The sequence below is a fragment of the Eptesicus fuscus genome, chromosome 4 (assembly GCF_027574615.1).
Source record: "Eptesicus fuscus isolate TK198812 chromosome 4, DD_ASM_mEF_20220401, whole genome shotgun sequence".
NCBI lineage: Eukaryota > Metazoa > Chordata > Mammalia > Chiroptera > Vespertilionidae > Eptesicus > Eptesicus fuscus.
In genome coordinates this window covers 75,854,347-75,870,485 of record NC_072476.1, presented here as the reverse complement: position 1 = coordinate 75,870,485, position 16,139 = coordinate 75,854,347, and the positions used below count along the sequence as shown (strand labels likewise).

General features: G+C 43.5%; 1 long non-coding RNA gene across 1 annotated transcript; it reads right to left on the bottom strand.

The window, feature by feature from the left end:
- Window positions 1–3,990: 3,990 nt before the first annotated feature.
- LOC129148727 (uncharacterized) lies at window positions 3,991–9,806 on the bottom strand. Its single transcript, XR_008555692.1, has 3 exons — window positions 9,692–9,806; window positions 4,522–4,583; window positions 3,991–4,177 (listed from the first exon to the last, which is right to left on the bottom strand). It is a non-coding gene; the product is annotated as an uncharacterized LOC129148727 (long non-coding RNA).
- Between the last annotated feature and the right edge of the window lie 6,333 nt (window positions 9,807–16,139).

Here is a 16,139-nt window from a genome sequence, read left to right as displayed (position 1 = left end):
ACATGCGTGGAGCACGAATTTTGTGCAAGGCAGATATGTGGGGTGTAGAGAGGCTCATAAAAATGACAACATAAGCTTCTGGAAGTTTCAAATTAATGGTGGTCCAGAGCCTGCAGTGCAGAGTGTAGGGAACAAAGGGGGCAGAGAGAGGAACAGACCAAAACCACAGTCCCAGACAGGACTTCATGCCGCAGAGAAAGACGGTGGCATCTAATGATAGCAGCGACATTGAAAACAAAACAAAAGGCTCACACCAGAGGAGGGTGGGTTTAGAGAAGGGCTTTGTGCATTTTCAACAAGGTGGGAGATAAATATGAAGAAGCCTTCTCCCGGCTGTAATGAGACCATCAAAACTTCTCTATTGATCGAAGGGAAATGATTACAGTGACATCACGAGATGAGTCAATGGACTCCCAACACAGAACGTCAGGTCTGATTTATGTAATCTCACCCATTCTCAGCACATGGCCTCAGGACACAGGGCAAATAATAACATTTAATTAAAACACATAAAACAGAAGCGTCAATGACAGCACATGTCAAAATCAATAAAATGCTAATTTTTAAAGATCGTGCTTACATGGAGTCTGGAGGGTGAGCAGCAAGGATTCCACCACAAAGAGCCTTTGTGAAGGGAGCAGTCTTCATTCTGTGGCTGGACGTACAGACCCTGCAGGTCCTCTAGCTCAGATCCCACACTCCACAGAAGACAGACTACAGAGGCCCATCATGGAATTAGTGGTAGGATAATCACCTGAGCTACACACTGGTGTTCTTCATTTCCTCAACACTTGCTTTGAGTCCCAGAGTTATTGGCAGGCAAGCCCTCCCTCACTTCACAGGGGGTGCCCACGCCAGTGGAAGAAATCCACCCACAAGTAACACAGGTGCCTCTAAAGCTCCTCACAACACATGACATCTTCCCTGCTTGGCTGCGTCTCAATAAGGGTTTTTAATTGGAAACCTGCAGTATGGCATTTCTACATAGGATTGCTTCTTTGTGCCTACAGGTCCCCTCCCTGTCACTTGGATTGGGCAGAAAACTCAAAACATCAACCTCACAATCCATTTTCTCTTCTTGAGATGCATTCACGGGGGGCAAGGAGGCCTCTCCTGGCCCAGACTAAATGGCAAATACACAAATTCTCCTTTAATCAAATTAGAACAAACTATAATTCTGCCATAAATAAAATTTTCCTTCTACTCAAATGAGCTTACTTGGGTTAAATGTTAGAAATCTGAGTAGGTTGTGTGGGGTTAAGGTTACATAGAGGTTTTCATCAATTCCCAGCTCTTGGCCTGAGATTTGGGCACAGAGTTCTGGAAACTCTGACTTTTGACAGAGTTGCTTGGCATTAATATCTCTGAATAACATGAAAAATGGGAAGTGCCTGTGTCTTAACTGCATGCACACACTTTGATTGGTGAGTCTTATCAAGCAGTCACAGTGAAGAGCAATAATATTTGGGGTTTGGGAAATGTGTGATTGAGGGCTCATGGACATTTAGACTCTAGGATGGCTGATCTCTACTCAGCACAAGACTCCATTGGAAAATGCTCACTTTGCCATTGCTTACAGATTAGAGAATGGTATGCCTTCAGGGCAGCATGGCCTGTGATCTTTTGGTTCTTCGGTTCTCTACCGAGAGCCTGCTGTGTTCAGGTATTGGGTGCAGGGTGTCTCTGGGCAGGCGATTGGCAATGTGGGCAAACTAACATCTCCTTTTAAGAGCTGGCAAACTAGTGATCATGGAAAACCAGAGAATGCTTGGCAAATGCTGTCTAAATCGGGGGTTCTCCAAAATTTTCTATGTGAGAAGGGCTTAGGGGTACTGATCTGGTTCAACGTGGGGCACCTGGGGAGCGTGCATAATAATTTAAACTGGCATTTATTGGAAACGTATATTCTGGTGGATATGATTTATTTATTCCTCAAAACAATCCTCTGGCAGATATCCTGTTATTAACCCCACTGTTCCGATTTCCATTGGAGACACCGTAACTTGACCAAGGTCATAGACAAATGGTGACGAAATCCTACTACCTAGAAATCAGCTAATAGCACAGGTGCTGTCTGCCAAAGAGGTAAAAGCCAGGAGGCAGGGAACCTGGTGGTAGAGAAAAGGTCTCCTGGTATGTAGGTAACTATTTTTTCTGTCTTTGTCACAAAGTAAGGCACACAAGTATTTTGTGGGGACCACACAGGTGCCTTATTCAGGAGCATTGGAAAGGCCAGTTAAGGCTGTCCCTGTCATTGGTCCAACAGTTTTCGCAGAGTGAAGAGAATATTTGTGGCTAGCGCTGGAGAGAAGTCACTAGTGGGTTAGAAAAAAAATCAGCTAGACAGCTTTTGATCAAAATAGCTTGTAGGCCTGGAACTGCAGATAATCTTTAAGGGTAGTAACATCAAGTTAGGAGATTTATGGATTTAAATTTATTCAAGTTCAAGGAGAGAACCACTGTTGAATTAATCAGTCATTGAAAAGAGTTAATTGGTGAGAAAAATACCTAATCATACATTTGCCCAAGTATTTTAATTATTGAAATGGTCCATATATAAAAATTACAAAAAAAGAGATTCATTTATTCTACAAATATTTTTTAGTACTACTATGTCCCAGAGATGTTTCAGGCATGTGGGATACAACAGTGAGCAAAACAGAAAAACAATGGCTGCCCTTTAGTTGCTTACACTCTAGCAAGGAGGGCAGGTAGTGAACGTAATTGGAGACCTGCAGAGGGAGGGCATGCCTGCCAATAACTCTGGGACTCAAACTAAGTATATAGCTAATGTGTTAGAAGATGGTAAGTGCTATGGAAAATAAAAAACAGAGCAGGGAAAGAAGGAAAGGGAGTAGGGGCAGAGGAAGGGGCAGATTTCTCATTTAAAATGATGGTCAGGATAGACCTCTTTGAAAAGATGACAATTGTGCAGAGATTCAGAGCAGGTGAGAGAGTGAGCCTTTGAGACATTGATGGGTGGGATGTTCCAGGCAGAGGCAATGGCCAGTGCAAAAGTCCCCTGTGCCTGGAAGAGAGTGGGTAGGGAGAGAAGATAAAGGTGAGATCAGTGAGGTGATGGGGACCAGGTAATGAGTGAAAAGCGGTGGGGGAGGAGGGGCACTGGAAGGTTTTGATTAGATGTAAGGTAACCTGACTTTATACTTTAGAGGGTATCTCTAGCAGCTGTGTAAAGAATATATCATTGTGGGGGGTAAAGGGTAAGAGCAGGGAGACCAGGTAGGAGGCTCATATGGTAATTCAGGTAAGAGAAGACAGTGGCTTGAACCAGGTTGGCAGCCGTAGAAATGTGAGGAGTGCTAGGATTTGGATCATCTTGAAGTTAGAGCCAACATGATTTCTGAGGGACTAGATGTGGAATATATAAGAAAAAGGAGTCAAACGATGAATCCAAGAGTTTTGGCTTGAGCAATTGGATTTGTCTTCAGCTGTGATGGAGAAGACTGTAAGTAGAGCAGATTCTGAGGATGATACTAATAGTTCAGCTTTGGGCATGTTAAGTTGGAGACATTTAAATGAAGATGTTGAGCAGGAAGTTGTATATATGGATCTGGAGTTCAGAAGTGAGGCTGAGCTGAGTTATTGTCTATAACATTGAATCTTTTCTATCCAATAACATTTGCCTATCCATTTAATAAAGATTTCTGTTATATGTTTGCCTCAATTTTTATAGCTTACACAGAACTGGTTGTTAATGCTTCCACACCAATGCCTGTTGGTGGGCAAGGGGCATTGGGAACCTGCAGAGGGAGGTTTCCCTCTCTGCCTCTCTAGTGTTTATCCGTATGGTTTTCCTCCACCCATCCTTCTTTTCCACCACTTCTCCTATCTTGCTCCTGCCAAGACTCTGACTATCCAAAGGAACCATCAAATATCTGCTGTGGTTCAGTGTAGATCTTTGCCTAAGGTCGTCTCTATTTCTGGGAAATGTAAACAGGAGATGCACCATTTGAAGTTTGGTATCCAGGCTTTTTTAAGGGTTTTGATTCTGAGTAGCCAAGAAAAAACAATAAATGTCCATAACATTTAAGAGGGGGATTGGAAGAAGCTGAAAGTTGACCAACCTCTCTTCCATCACTGGTCAAGGCCATTCAATTGGTTTTCCCATTTTGTATCAAAATTGATGTGGTTGTTTTGATGCAGTTTTCTTGACCCACTAAAAACAAATGGAAAAAGGACACAGCAATTGTACTTCTGTGAATTTATCCTGCGGATATACTTGCACAGATGCAAAATGAAGTTTATACAAGCTTACTCATTGTAGCAGTGTTTGTGATAACAAAAGATTTGTAACAACACAAATATTCATCAATAGAAGACTGGTTAGTCATTGTATGTATATACAACAAGATACTATGCAACTATAAAAAGGAATCTGCAGACCAGTGTGTATTGTATATTACTTTTTGCTTTAAAAAGAGGTGGTGGGGGATAATATATATTTTGGCATATGCATGAAGAAACTCTAGGAATTCATAAGGAAATAATAATAGTAGTTACCTGGATGGTAGAAAACAGGTGGCTAGAATACAAGGGTGATTAGAAGACTTTTCACTGTAGACCTTTTAATTATTAAAAAAATTTTTTGAACCATAAAAATACATTGCCTACTTAAGTTTTTTAAAAAACGCTCATGTAGTATACACAGAAGTCTTCACTCCAAATCAGACCCCTTACCTAACACTGCTCCATTCCAAATAGCTTCTCTGAACCTATCCTATCCAGAGAGAAATCGATTTTGCATACTGTTTTGGTGATTTAAAACATAATGCAATTGTTAGGAATATCTAGTTCAAAATACCAAACCTTTCTCCTACCTGTTCAAAAGAGATGCAAAAAATGAAACTAACTTGCTCCCCAGATTAAGAAAGCTCTGAGTCCCCAACGGTAACCAATTGATGTGTCTCTCTCACATCGATGCTTCTCTCTCTCTCTCTCCCTCTCTCGCTCCCTCCCTCCCTCCCTCCCTCCCTCCCTCCCTCCCTCCCACACCTTTCTATGTCCTCTAGAAATCAATGGAAAAAATATCCTTATTCCTTTGGTGAGGATTTAAAAAAAAGTAATAAAAAGACTATTTTGCCTGGCTGGTGTGGCCCAGTGGTTGAGCGTCAACCTATGAACCAGGAGGTCAGGGTTTGATTTCTGGCCAGGGCACATGCCTGGGTTGCGGGCTCGATCCCTAGTAGGGGGCGTGCAGGAGGCAGCCGATCAATAATTATCTCTCATCATTGATGTTTCTATCTCTCTCTACCTCTCACTTCCTTTCTGAAATAAAAAAAAAATGAAATAAAATATATACATTAAAAAAACCTCTAAGGCTTTGGTGCAAGATTTTATCCATTTATATTTATTCACTCAACCAACAAGTAGACATTATTCAGAACCTCTACTGTGCTGGGCCCTTCGCTGTATTTAGACAGACCATGTCTGTTATGGGTGAGGAGGTTGATCGGAGAGGCCTCAGCTTGGTGGCAGGGTTTTGCTGCAGATGAGATCGGCCAGGGAGCAGACAGAGATGGGGAGTGAGTGATGTGCTCTCTGGACACCTCTCCACTGGGGCAGTTAGGACTGTGTGTCTCGCCACCATTGGCAGACTCTGACAGGAGCGGTTCACCTGCCCTTGCCTGAACTCTGTTCTCGGTTGCCTGAAATGGACTTCACCTTCAGAGATGTCAGAAGCAGGTAAAGAACCATCAGGCAAAATATCAGCAGTGACTGCTGTTTTTCCAAGGGCTTTGTCTGATTGCCAGTTCTCGTTGCGTAGTGACCTATTGTCTTCATTAATTTTGTTGTGTTATACCCTTTCAGCTGAGCGGTGTGTTAATGTGATAGGCATGGAAAGTCTCCACTTTGCTGTTAAATAGTTTGAACTGATAACTACTGATGTCTGGCGGAATGGAGGAAGTGGCTGAAGATACAGGCAGGTTCTTTGCTTTTTGTTTTTTATTGGTAGGTCTTCTCAGAGAATCTTACAGCTGTAAAGAGATTCCTGCCCATTTTAGAAGTAAGTCAATGATTTAATTCCAGCCTCTCGGCTCCTTTGCTACACCAGAGAGATTTTCTTTGTATTTTATGAAGTTGTCTTATGTACAGGAAAATTCGATCTCAGCTTAATCTGTTGTCTCAAAACTGATGCCTTATGTCTCACCATTAGAAAAATCACTTCTGGGACGTGATTCTGTTCTTAATTAAAACACAGTCCTGGGGACCACATAGCCTGCTGCCAACTATTGACATTTGGTCAAGGCTTGGTTTCCTAGGAACAAGTTGAGTGGTATAGAAGAGGCCAGTACAAAGGAGCATGAGACCTAGCGCATGGACGTGATGGAGAGAGCGGGCCATAGTGACCAGGAGTGTGGGTTAGGTGGAGGGTGATTAAGGTGGGAAAGGGTTCTGAACCACAAGGGGCCAGCACTGAGCTGGGAGAGGACCAGAGTATGCAGAAAACATGAAGAGGTGCGGGGGAGGGTTGCTGGAAAGAGGTGGGAGAGGATCTATTGCAAATTTCACTTACTTCCCAATATTTATTTATTTTTTATTTTTTTAAAATATATTTTATTGATTTTTTTACAGAGAGGAAGGGAGAGGGATAGAGAGTTAGAAACATCGATAAGAGAGAAACATCCATTAGCTGACTCCTGCACACCCCCTACTGGGGATGTGCCTGCAACCAAGGTACATGCCCTTGAACGGGAATCGAACCTGGGACCTTTCAGTCCGCAGGCCGACGCTCTATCCACTGAGCCAAACCGGTGAGGCTTACTTCCCAATATTGTCAGGGACTAAGCCTGCTCAGTGTTTGGCATAGGAAAGTCTGCATCAAAATAGGAAGGCAAAGCTTAATATATGCTTTCACATTGCTGCCTCTTTTCAAATTCTTCATCAAGATTTCCTGCAGAGACCTTGTTTACCAGGCTGACTTGTCTTTTCATTAGAGACCTGGATACTGAAGTAATTTAAAACTGCAAGTAAGGACACATTTAATATTCTTGGTGCACAATGCAATCTTAGAGATGCTCACTTATTTGAGAAGTCACGTGGGTGATTCTGTCACATCTTGGGGCAGCGCAGGATTATGGTTGTAGATATCTCTGAAGAACTGAAAATTTAGTCAATTGATTTTTGTAGCACAGTGTTATTCTGTATGGGTAAACACCATGTGTTCATGTTTGGAGAAAGCGATCTTTTCCCTTTAACGAAGGGCTCTTCCTTGGCAGCAGCGACAAAGTGGCATGCCCTTAGCAGGTGTTGTTTGAGGGAGGTGACCTTGGCTTTTGTCTTTGAAATCATTCTTTTTACTTTTACATCAAGGTTAGAAAGTGGTGCATAACTCTTGATAGGGATCAGAATAGCATTCAAATATTCAGTTCTGCTGTGCAAATTTGTATGCTACTCAGAGAGCAAATCCATCTGTCTGTGCCTGCATCCATCCACGCAGTACATAGCCCGTGAGCCAATTGTATCTGGTGCTGGGCTGGATATTTGGGATGCAGCGATGGTCAAGCACAGAACCAGTCCCAGACCCCCAAAAGCTTCTAGCTTAAAGTTAGTGGGGGAGAGAAATGTTTGTCAAATAAACAGAAAAATGAATATACTGTTTCAAATTATGGCTAAGTACTATGAAAAAATAGGAACACAGTTGTATGAAGGCATATAGTATGGAAAGAGATGTTTAAACTGAGATCTGAAGAATAAATAGGAGCTAACCAGGCAAAAAGTGCTTGGGGTAGAAGGTGGAGAGGGAGGGTGCAAAGCACATTCCAGACATAAAGGAGCTGAGAAACAGAGAGATTAGTATTTCCAGAGGGCAAGTCTTTGCATACGACTTTGGCTCTGCTATTGAACTTGATTGTGTTTCCAGTTTTTTATTTGAAAAATGAAGGTTCTGCTACTGGCTCCCTATCATGATAAATAGCAACTGTCCCACCATTAATGAAAAATGGAGCCGTCCTTTTGAGTTCTAAAATGAAAGGTGCTGTACTGGCATAAACCCTGCCAAAAGCTACATCCAAAGGAAAAAAAAATTAATAACTTGGCACTCGCCTCCGCTTTAGGCATGCAAGTAGATAATGAAAGTTGTCTCATTATGTTTTGCTTTGTGATGAAATCACAATTGAAAATTTTCCGCATATCAGAACTCAGTGGAATGGCGAGCTCCGTCGGCTGGCCTCCCATCTGGGCCGGATGAGTCACCAGGCCCACACCGGCTAAGTCCATTATACTTCACACACAGATGAAGATTTTGCTCTTTAAAAGATAACTGTTCAGGAAACAATTCACCCCTATTACCTTGTTTAAACAGAATCAGCGTTATTTTTAGGCTGAGATTTATCTGAATAGATGGTGCCAGTCATACCTGTGCTGGGTACTGGGCTCATTTGATGTTGCCAGGAATTCATCTGGAAGACAGGTCAGAGGCCGGCCTGGATGACTCAGGGAGGCAACTTGTAGCTCTCCTCCTATAAACTGCAGATGATGACACAACCCTTAGGGCTTGGTGAAGCTGGACCAGGGGAGTAAGGGGTGAAAATGAGCCATCAGGCAAATGGTCATTTTAGTGTAGAAACAGGCCTGCATTTCACAAAGAAGGAGGCTTCAGAGTGGCAAAGGCACTGAATTCAGTCACCAGAGCCTTGCCTTAGTGTTTGTGACAGGGGCCAGCGAGGACCATGGAGGTGGCCATGGGTGACGTCAGTTTCATCCTGCTTGTGCTGGGGCAGTGATCAGGCAGCACAGACAGCCCCCTCAGCTGGAAACGGTTACTGGCCATCTGGATTGTATTAGCTTTCTGAAATGCAGCTCTGAGCTGGCCCTCCCTGCCCGCTGGAGGCACAGACCCCTCCCTGTGAGTGTGTGCTCACCCCTGCAGCAGAGATGTGGCCAACAGCTAGTAGTCCTGGCATCTCCGTCTCCCAACCTATGAACTCCGGGAGCTGTTGGCCAAGCGAATCAAAGGGCAGGAAACAAGCTAAACACAGATGTGAAGGGAGATGAAACCGTGGCTATTTTTTTTTTTTTTTAATCCTCGCCTAAGGATATTTTCCCATTGATTTTAGAGAGTGGAAGAGAGAGGGAAGAACAGAGAGAAATGGTGATGTGAGAGGAACACATCAATTGGTTGCCCCATAACCACAGCCCAGGCTAGGGAGGAGCCCGCAACCAAGGTACATGCCCTTGACCGGAATCGAACCTGGGACCCTTTGGTCCTCAGGCCAGTGCTCTATTCACAGAGCCAAACTGGCGAGGGCAAATCATGGCTATTTTGAACTCAGAAGCATTCATTAACCCAGGGTAATAGTAAAAAGTATATGTTTTTGCTTATTTATTTCTAACAACATTTTGCTTTACAGTTTCTATCAGCTAATGGTTCCCTTGATTATGAAGCTTTGGGACTTTGGAAATGATTTTCCGTGACTGTTAGGAGTGAGAAGCTTTCCTTGGGTGGGTTGCTGTGGCTCAGGCTAATTTTTGAGTGGCCCGGGTACTGAATTGGGTTTATGTGAAATTAAACCCAGAGGCTGTCTCAATATTTGTCACTCAAAATGGGCCCCTTTTACAAATTTGTGGGCATCTCCCTGTGACTTATGGAACTGGAAGAACTGATTTTTGCCTTATACTTAGGGAAAACCATGTAAGATTATCTTGAATAGGGAATCTGTCCTTCACTCACCCATTTGCAGAGTGGCCAGGAGTGCAAACTCTAGTCAGACAATTGTGGGTTCAAATCTTAGCTCCATTCTGACTGGCTGTACGAATTTAGACAAGTTACCTTTCTAACTCTCAGTTTTCTCATCTGTAAAATGCGGATAGTAGTAAATCCTCACTTAACATCGCCGATAGGTTCTGCAACTTTAAGTGAAACAACGTACAACGAAACCAATTTTACCATAGGCTGATATAAACAAGAAAGAGTTCCTACAGCATCGCATCAACATTATAACAAAATGACATGGAACTAAACGACATTCTTTGAAGACCTGCTTACCTTGCTTTAAGAATTAAGGAATATAATAAATGTGCTTTTTCTTGTGCCTTTATGCAATAACTACTCACTAAAGTTTGCATTATTCTCATTGTCATTCAACCAATATGTATTAAATGCCTGCCAAAATTATGCGTGGTGGAAGATACCAAGAAGTATTAACTATAGTTGGAGAGAGAAATATGGGAACATAAAAAAAAAAAAATGACCCATGAGTAAAAAACAGCAAGGTAATAGTAAAGTACAATCAGAACTAAATGGGCAGAGCAGATGAAATTTAGTAGGAATTCAAAGTTCACTAAACCCTAGAATAGTCAGAGAAGGCTTCACGGAAGAGGAGGGCATTGGACGGGGGGTGGGGTGGGGTGGAGTTTAGGGTTAGGATTCTACTCTTGCCACTATTCCCCATGAATCCCCACGTCACCCAGGCTAGATGAGAGGCAGGCCTGGAGGGTCCCAAGGAGATGCCATTCCCAGGGGACTTTTACTATTGGCCCAATTGTCAGCTGCACAGAAGGTAATTCTTCCACGGGGAAAGTATTGTGTGTGCCTCCAGAGGACACAGCCTTTCTTTAGCTGCCGTCTCCGATGCTGAGAGAGAAATAATTCTCTTCCCTGATCCTTCGTTCACGCTGATCAGGCTTTATTGATTACCCAATAAATACCCCACAGGCTAGCTGCCGAAGGCACAGAGATGAAAAGACCTGAGAACCAATCTCATCTGTCTTCTTTGGACACCCAAATGGAGAGTTCTTAGATTGTTGATGGAGCCAGTACAGAAGTCTCCAAATGGTCAGTCTTCCCTGCCCAGGCTGCAGCGGTGATGACAAAGGAGAGCAGAGCAGTCAGATGCCTTTGTCTGTAGCCATGGGTACTGTGGCCTGCTGAGTTCAACTAGAGGAGGGAATCTGTCATAACAAGGGAATTGCAAATTGGCATGAAACAAATCACCCACTTTTTGTTAGGAGAAGAACCCTTCTCTCTCTCTCTCTCTCTCTCTCTCTCTCTCTCTCTCTCTCTCTCTCAGAAACGATGGAGAGAATAATTTTGGGGCCAACTTCCATGCTTTTCTTGTATGATTCTTCCTTGCTGCTGGGACAATTTTTGGTCCATGTCTGTGACATTTAACTAGCCATATTTACTTGTAGGCAGCATCACTGTGCCTTAAAAGCATGGTTCTGACTCCAGATCCCCGCCCCCCTACTCCATTCCTGCCCACATGGATTTACCACACCCCCTCATGTAGTGCCTGGCCATCCTCCCAGTTCTTCTGTTGGGACTTCATGCAGCTGTGAGTCAGGCCTGCTGCCATTGTCCATGCTGCTGTTTGGGTTCGGTCACTCTCTCTTTGTCCCAAGATGTAGATAGGGAGGAAGGACCAGGAAGAAGGAATCCCATGTCAGCCTCTAGCCTAAGATGTGTTCTCTGTCCAGCTCTGACCAACTTTTGTGCTGGAGTATTAGAGCTTGATAACTAGATACTGCATTTTTATTTGTCTAGTGGTCTTTGTGTAGGCAGTTCATCTGCCAGGTCCCCAGAGGGGAGGAGAGTGAGTTCCAGCTCTGTAACCACACATTTAAGAGCTGTTCTATTCAAAACTCAATTTGAGGTCTGATAACCAGAAATGCTGCTTTCCATCTGGTAGTTTTTACTGTGTGGCAACTGTGGCAGAGAAAAAGCTATGTGGTCATCAAATCTGTTTTCATGTGCCTCCTTCTGGGCACATAGGAAATTATACTTGCCAACCCCCTTGAAGTTTGGAGGGGCCTTGTTCTGGCCAATGAAATGTGACATGTCACTTCCTGGTTGAGCTAGTGAAAAATTTCTTGATGGTTGTCCAGCTTTCTTTCTCCACCATAGTGACTGTGGAAGCTACAAAATAGTGGGGCCTCCATTGGCCTGGAACCCCAAGTTGTTCCTTGGAAGGGAACTGCCCTGTAGAGCTGACGGATACCCAGAGGACTTTGCGTGGGTGAGAAATAAACCTGGGTCGGGAATCTAATGAACAAAATAAACTAACAAACAAAATAGAAACAGACTCCTAGATACAGAGAATAGACTGACAGCTGTCAGAGGGGAGGGGTTGCTTAGGGGCTGAGTGACAAAGGTGAAGGGGTTAAGCAAACACACACCTCACAGACAACTGTATGGTGATTACAACCTCTAAATGTGGCAGATGTCACCGTGTTACCGCCTGTGACTTTCTCCTTCAGATTTATTTCTGAAAAAAATCACATTTAAAAGGTTATGGGTTTAAGATTAAAAGAAAAATCTGAGCACTTCTTGCCAGAAATACCTTCTTTGAGATTTGCATCGGAAGATAAAGCTTTCTTTTTTAAAGATATGTGTATGATCTCTTTTGTCCTAGATACTTAAATCCCTTTGGATCTGTATTCCCAAAAAGGAGTGGCGTAGGGGTGGGGATTAAGTCTCATTTGCCACTGATGGGAATGATATGTGAAAATCCTATGCATAAGGAGAAGGAGAAAAGATCCCTCTGTGGAAAGCTCGAGGCTGGCAGCAATCCCTGAAGTCGCATTTAACCGCAAACACATCCTTTCTCCTCTGAGTTTGACGGCAAGGTTGTCAGGAGGCCCCTTCTGCAGATGTTGACCAAGTGTTGCTTTAGTACCCTCCTGCTCACTTCTGAGGCTTGAGCCCTGGTTCTCAGAGGTGCCTCCTTCCTCTCTGGTAGCTGATCCCACGCAGTAGGGCACTTGCCTTTCTCTTCCCGTCCCAGCCCTTGGGCTGCCTCAGGCTCTGTCAGCTGCAGCAGCTGCATTGCCTAAGGGAGCGTTTCCCTCTGATTTACTGGCTGCTCTCACTGCTCCTTTAGTTTTTGTAAATTCTCAAACTTCCTTTCAATGGGTCGCTCCCTTGGAGGTGCCTCTCATTTATTCAGGACTCAGGAGATCCACAGGAGGCAGGCAAGCAGGTTTGGCTCCACCTTGGAGGACCGGGGGGAAGAGAGGCCAGGCCACAGGAGGTTACGTGTAAGATGCATGTGCCACACAGGAAGTGGCAGACCGTGGGGGGGGGGGGGGACTCAGGGCTAGCCCAACTCAATATTCATTCCAACCATTTACTTGTTGCCCTCCCCCCAAAGGTTGCAATTTAAAAAATATATTTGTATTGATTTCTGAGAGGAAGGAAAGGGAGAGATAGAAGCATCAATGATGAGAGAGAATCATTGATTGGCCACTTCCTGCATGCCCCACATTAGGGATCAAGCCTGCAACCCAGGCATGTGCCCTGACCAGGAATCGAACCGTGACCTCCTGGTTCATAGGTCGATGCTCAACTATTGAGCCACACAGGCCGGGCAAAGGTTGCAATTTTGGTACAACTCCCATCTCCTATGAATTCTTCACTTTCAAAGTTATGTGATTTTTCCTTTCTAGCTTATGTTAACTTTCTCTCATTTTTTAAGATGGAAAGATGACTTAGAACTGCCTCTTTGCTATAACTGTTGGAAATAGCTAATTAGACTCATGTGGATTGGTAGCTTATTAGCCCCTTTGGGTTTAATAGTTGCAAAGGTCAGAGCAGTCACGCTACTGTCACAGGGTCAGAGTGTGAATGGCAGCTGGTCAAGAAAGATAAATTGACAAGATGGAGAACAAGGCAGGGTTATTATTACAAGAAGCATCAACCAGATAATAATAGACCATAACCAATGAAAAATCACTCAAATCATGACCTAGCCCAAAAGGGAAACAACCCTTACACTTCCAGAATTTATCGCAGAACTGTGATTGCTTGGCCATTAAAATGTCACCTGCAGAATGAAATAATAGAATGCTGACTTCAAAATGAAATAGCTTTTTAATTCTTCTCAATATATTCCAAGCATTATTGAATGACCAGTTTAGGTCTCTGGAGAAATAATTATGACTTAAGGACTCTTTAAGGTGCAAACCCATCTCTCTCTCTCTCTCTCTCTCTCTCTCTCTCTCTCTCTCTGCTCATGAATCATTTCTTTAGGAATCTTTTGAGGAACCATGCTAAAGAGAACTAGAATTTCCAGGTCTGTATCTAGTTCCTCTTATTATTACATCTCTACTGTGGTTCTATATGGAAAGAAGGGCTTATTCTAGGAAGATGGACTCCTTGAAATTTAGTGATTCTATCTTCTACTTTATCACTTCACTGCAGATAGAATATTGCAGATGTTCAGACTATCATATGGCCAGCAGCCTCCACCATGCAGTGTCATTCAACTTTCATTAAAATACCTATGACCGCACAGAAAATGAAGACATGGAAAATGTGGAAATTTATGGTGATGACTAAAAGGAATGCTGATGGACAACAAATGCTGGAATCATGGAGGAATGCCTCCTCTACATAAATGGCAAATGGAGCAGATTTAAGGAATGCCTTATGGCACACCCCGGTTTTAGATCACGCAAGAGTGACAACTGAAAAATGTAGGGAGACAATATGTTTTCCATTCTCTGCTGCCCAGGGTTTCTATCCACCAGAAAATAGTGTGGTTGCCTTACCTTGAAAATGTGAATCCATTAAGTGGCCAAAGTAATCTTTTCCCATCACTTCCCCAGACCACTACCTCATTTCTTCTGCACACATAAGGGAGAGCAATCCCAGACAACAATGGGAAGGAGCTAGGAATATTGTTGATTAGAGATTGCCGATGGTCTGTATTTTGATAGGTGCATTGCGTTAGTTTGGGTTTCTGCAGAAGCAGACATTGAGACAATAAAACAAATTATTTACTTTGGAATTGATCATAGGAAAGTGTGGTAAGGGAGTAAAAACACAGGGAAGAGAGGGCAGTAAAATAAAGGTTCTTGTCAAATAAGTTAGCACTGCAGGTGACTGGTGCTCAATCCCCCCAGGGAACTCTGAGTTCTGAAACTTGGGCCTCAGGATCATTCCACTTAAGAGGTGAGGGAGCTGGGATATTAATATACCAGTTCCTATCAGTTATTAGTTAAAGGCTGCTCCTGGGGACATGGTATAATTTCCCTGGCATACCTGGCATGTTGTGCACAGTAGAGTTGCTCTGTAGGCCAGAGAAAACGCCCAACAAATAAATCTAGGTGCTAACAGGTAGAAGGTTGTTGTGCTCTGAAGTGTTAAGGATGAGGGGGTCTGAACAGGCCATTGCTTGCATCTGCTGCGGTCCAGATTTTTACCACTCACATTCCTTGTGCCCCATGGTAGGCTGCTCTACCCTATCACTGACTTCAACATCACAAAGACAAAGAACCTACGATAGGAAGATTGGTGAGCCAAGATCTCACTGTTTGCTGCTGCAGTTTGTTCCTAGATGTTCATCAGTATCTCCCTTCTCTTCTACCTTTTGTAGAACCCCCTCCTCAATGGCCAGCACATCTGTGGGTTTAGGTGACTTGGCTGGTGGAGTAACCCAGATCTTTATCTCTGAGAGGTCTAAGTCCCAGGCTATGATAGATTTCTTCTGTGCAAACTTTACGACCTGGTGGCTTTGATAATTCCCCACCCATAAAAGGCAATGCTGGTTGCACGGTCGCTTGATGTACCATGCTGAGGTGCTCAGTCCCTCCATGGGCCCAGACCTGCTTTCTGAGTAGCAAAGCCCCCTTTGCGGGCATGGGCTTGCTCAACACCTCTGCGGGTCTGTATTGAGGCTTGTCAAAGATTCTACAGAGCCTAGCACCATAGGATTGTCTGAGCACCAGGGTTGCTTGTACCATAACTAGACCTGTTACAGAACTCTCTCTTGCTCCAGGACCGCTGACTTCATTTGTTAGGGCTTCTATAACCAAACACCACAGGCTGGGTGGCTAAAACAACAGAAATTTATTGTCTCACAATAGCCTTCCAAAATGTAAAATAATTACAGGGCAAAACCCTTGTGAAAATCAAAGCACTTATAGAAAAGAAACTACAAGACTTTAAAAGCAGCTGGACAGTGGTGTCAAATGGATAACAAGTTACCCACCAAAGCTGATATTAATACAAATTTTTATCTTCTGTAGCCAGAAGGAAAAAATTGAGGACGAGTGCCATTTTCCCCCCTGCCCCACAAATTCATCCCAGTGCAAGATAAACCCCAAGAAATAGGATCTAAGGGCCTCCTATTTTTTTTAAAAATATATATATATCTTACTGATTTTAGAGAGGAAGAGAT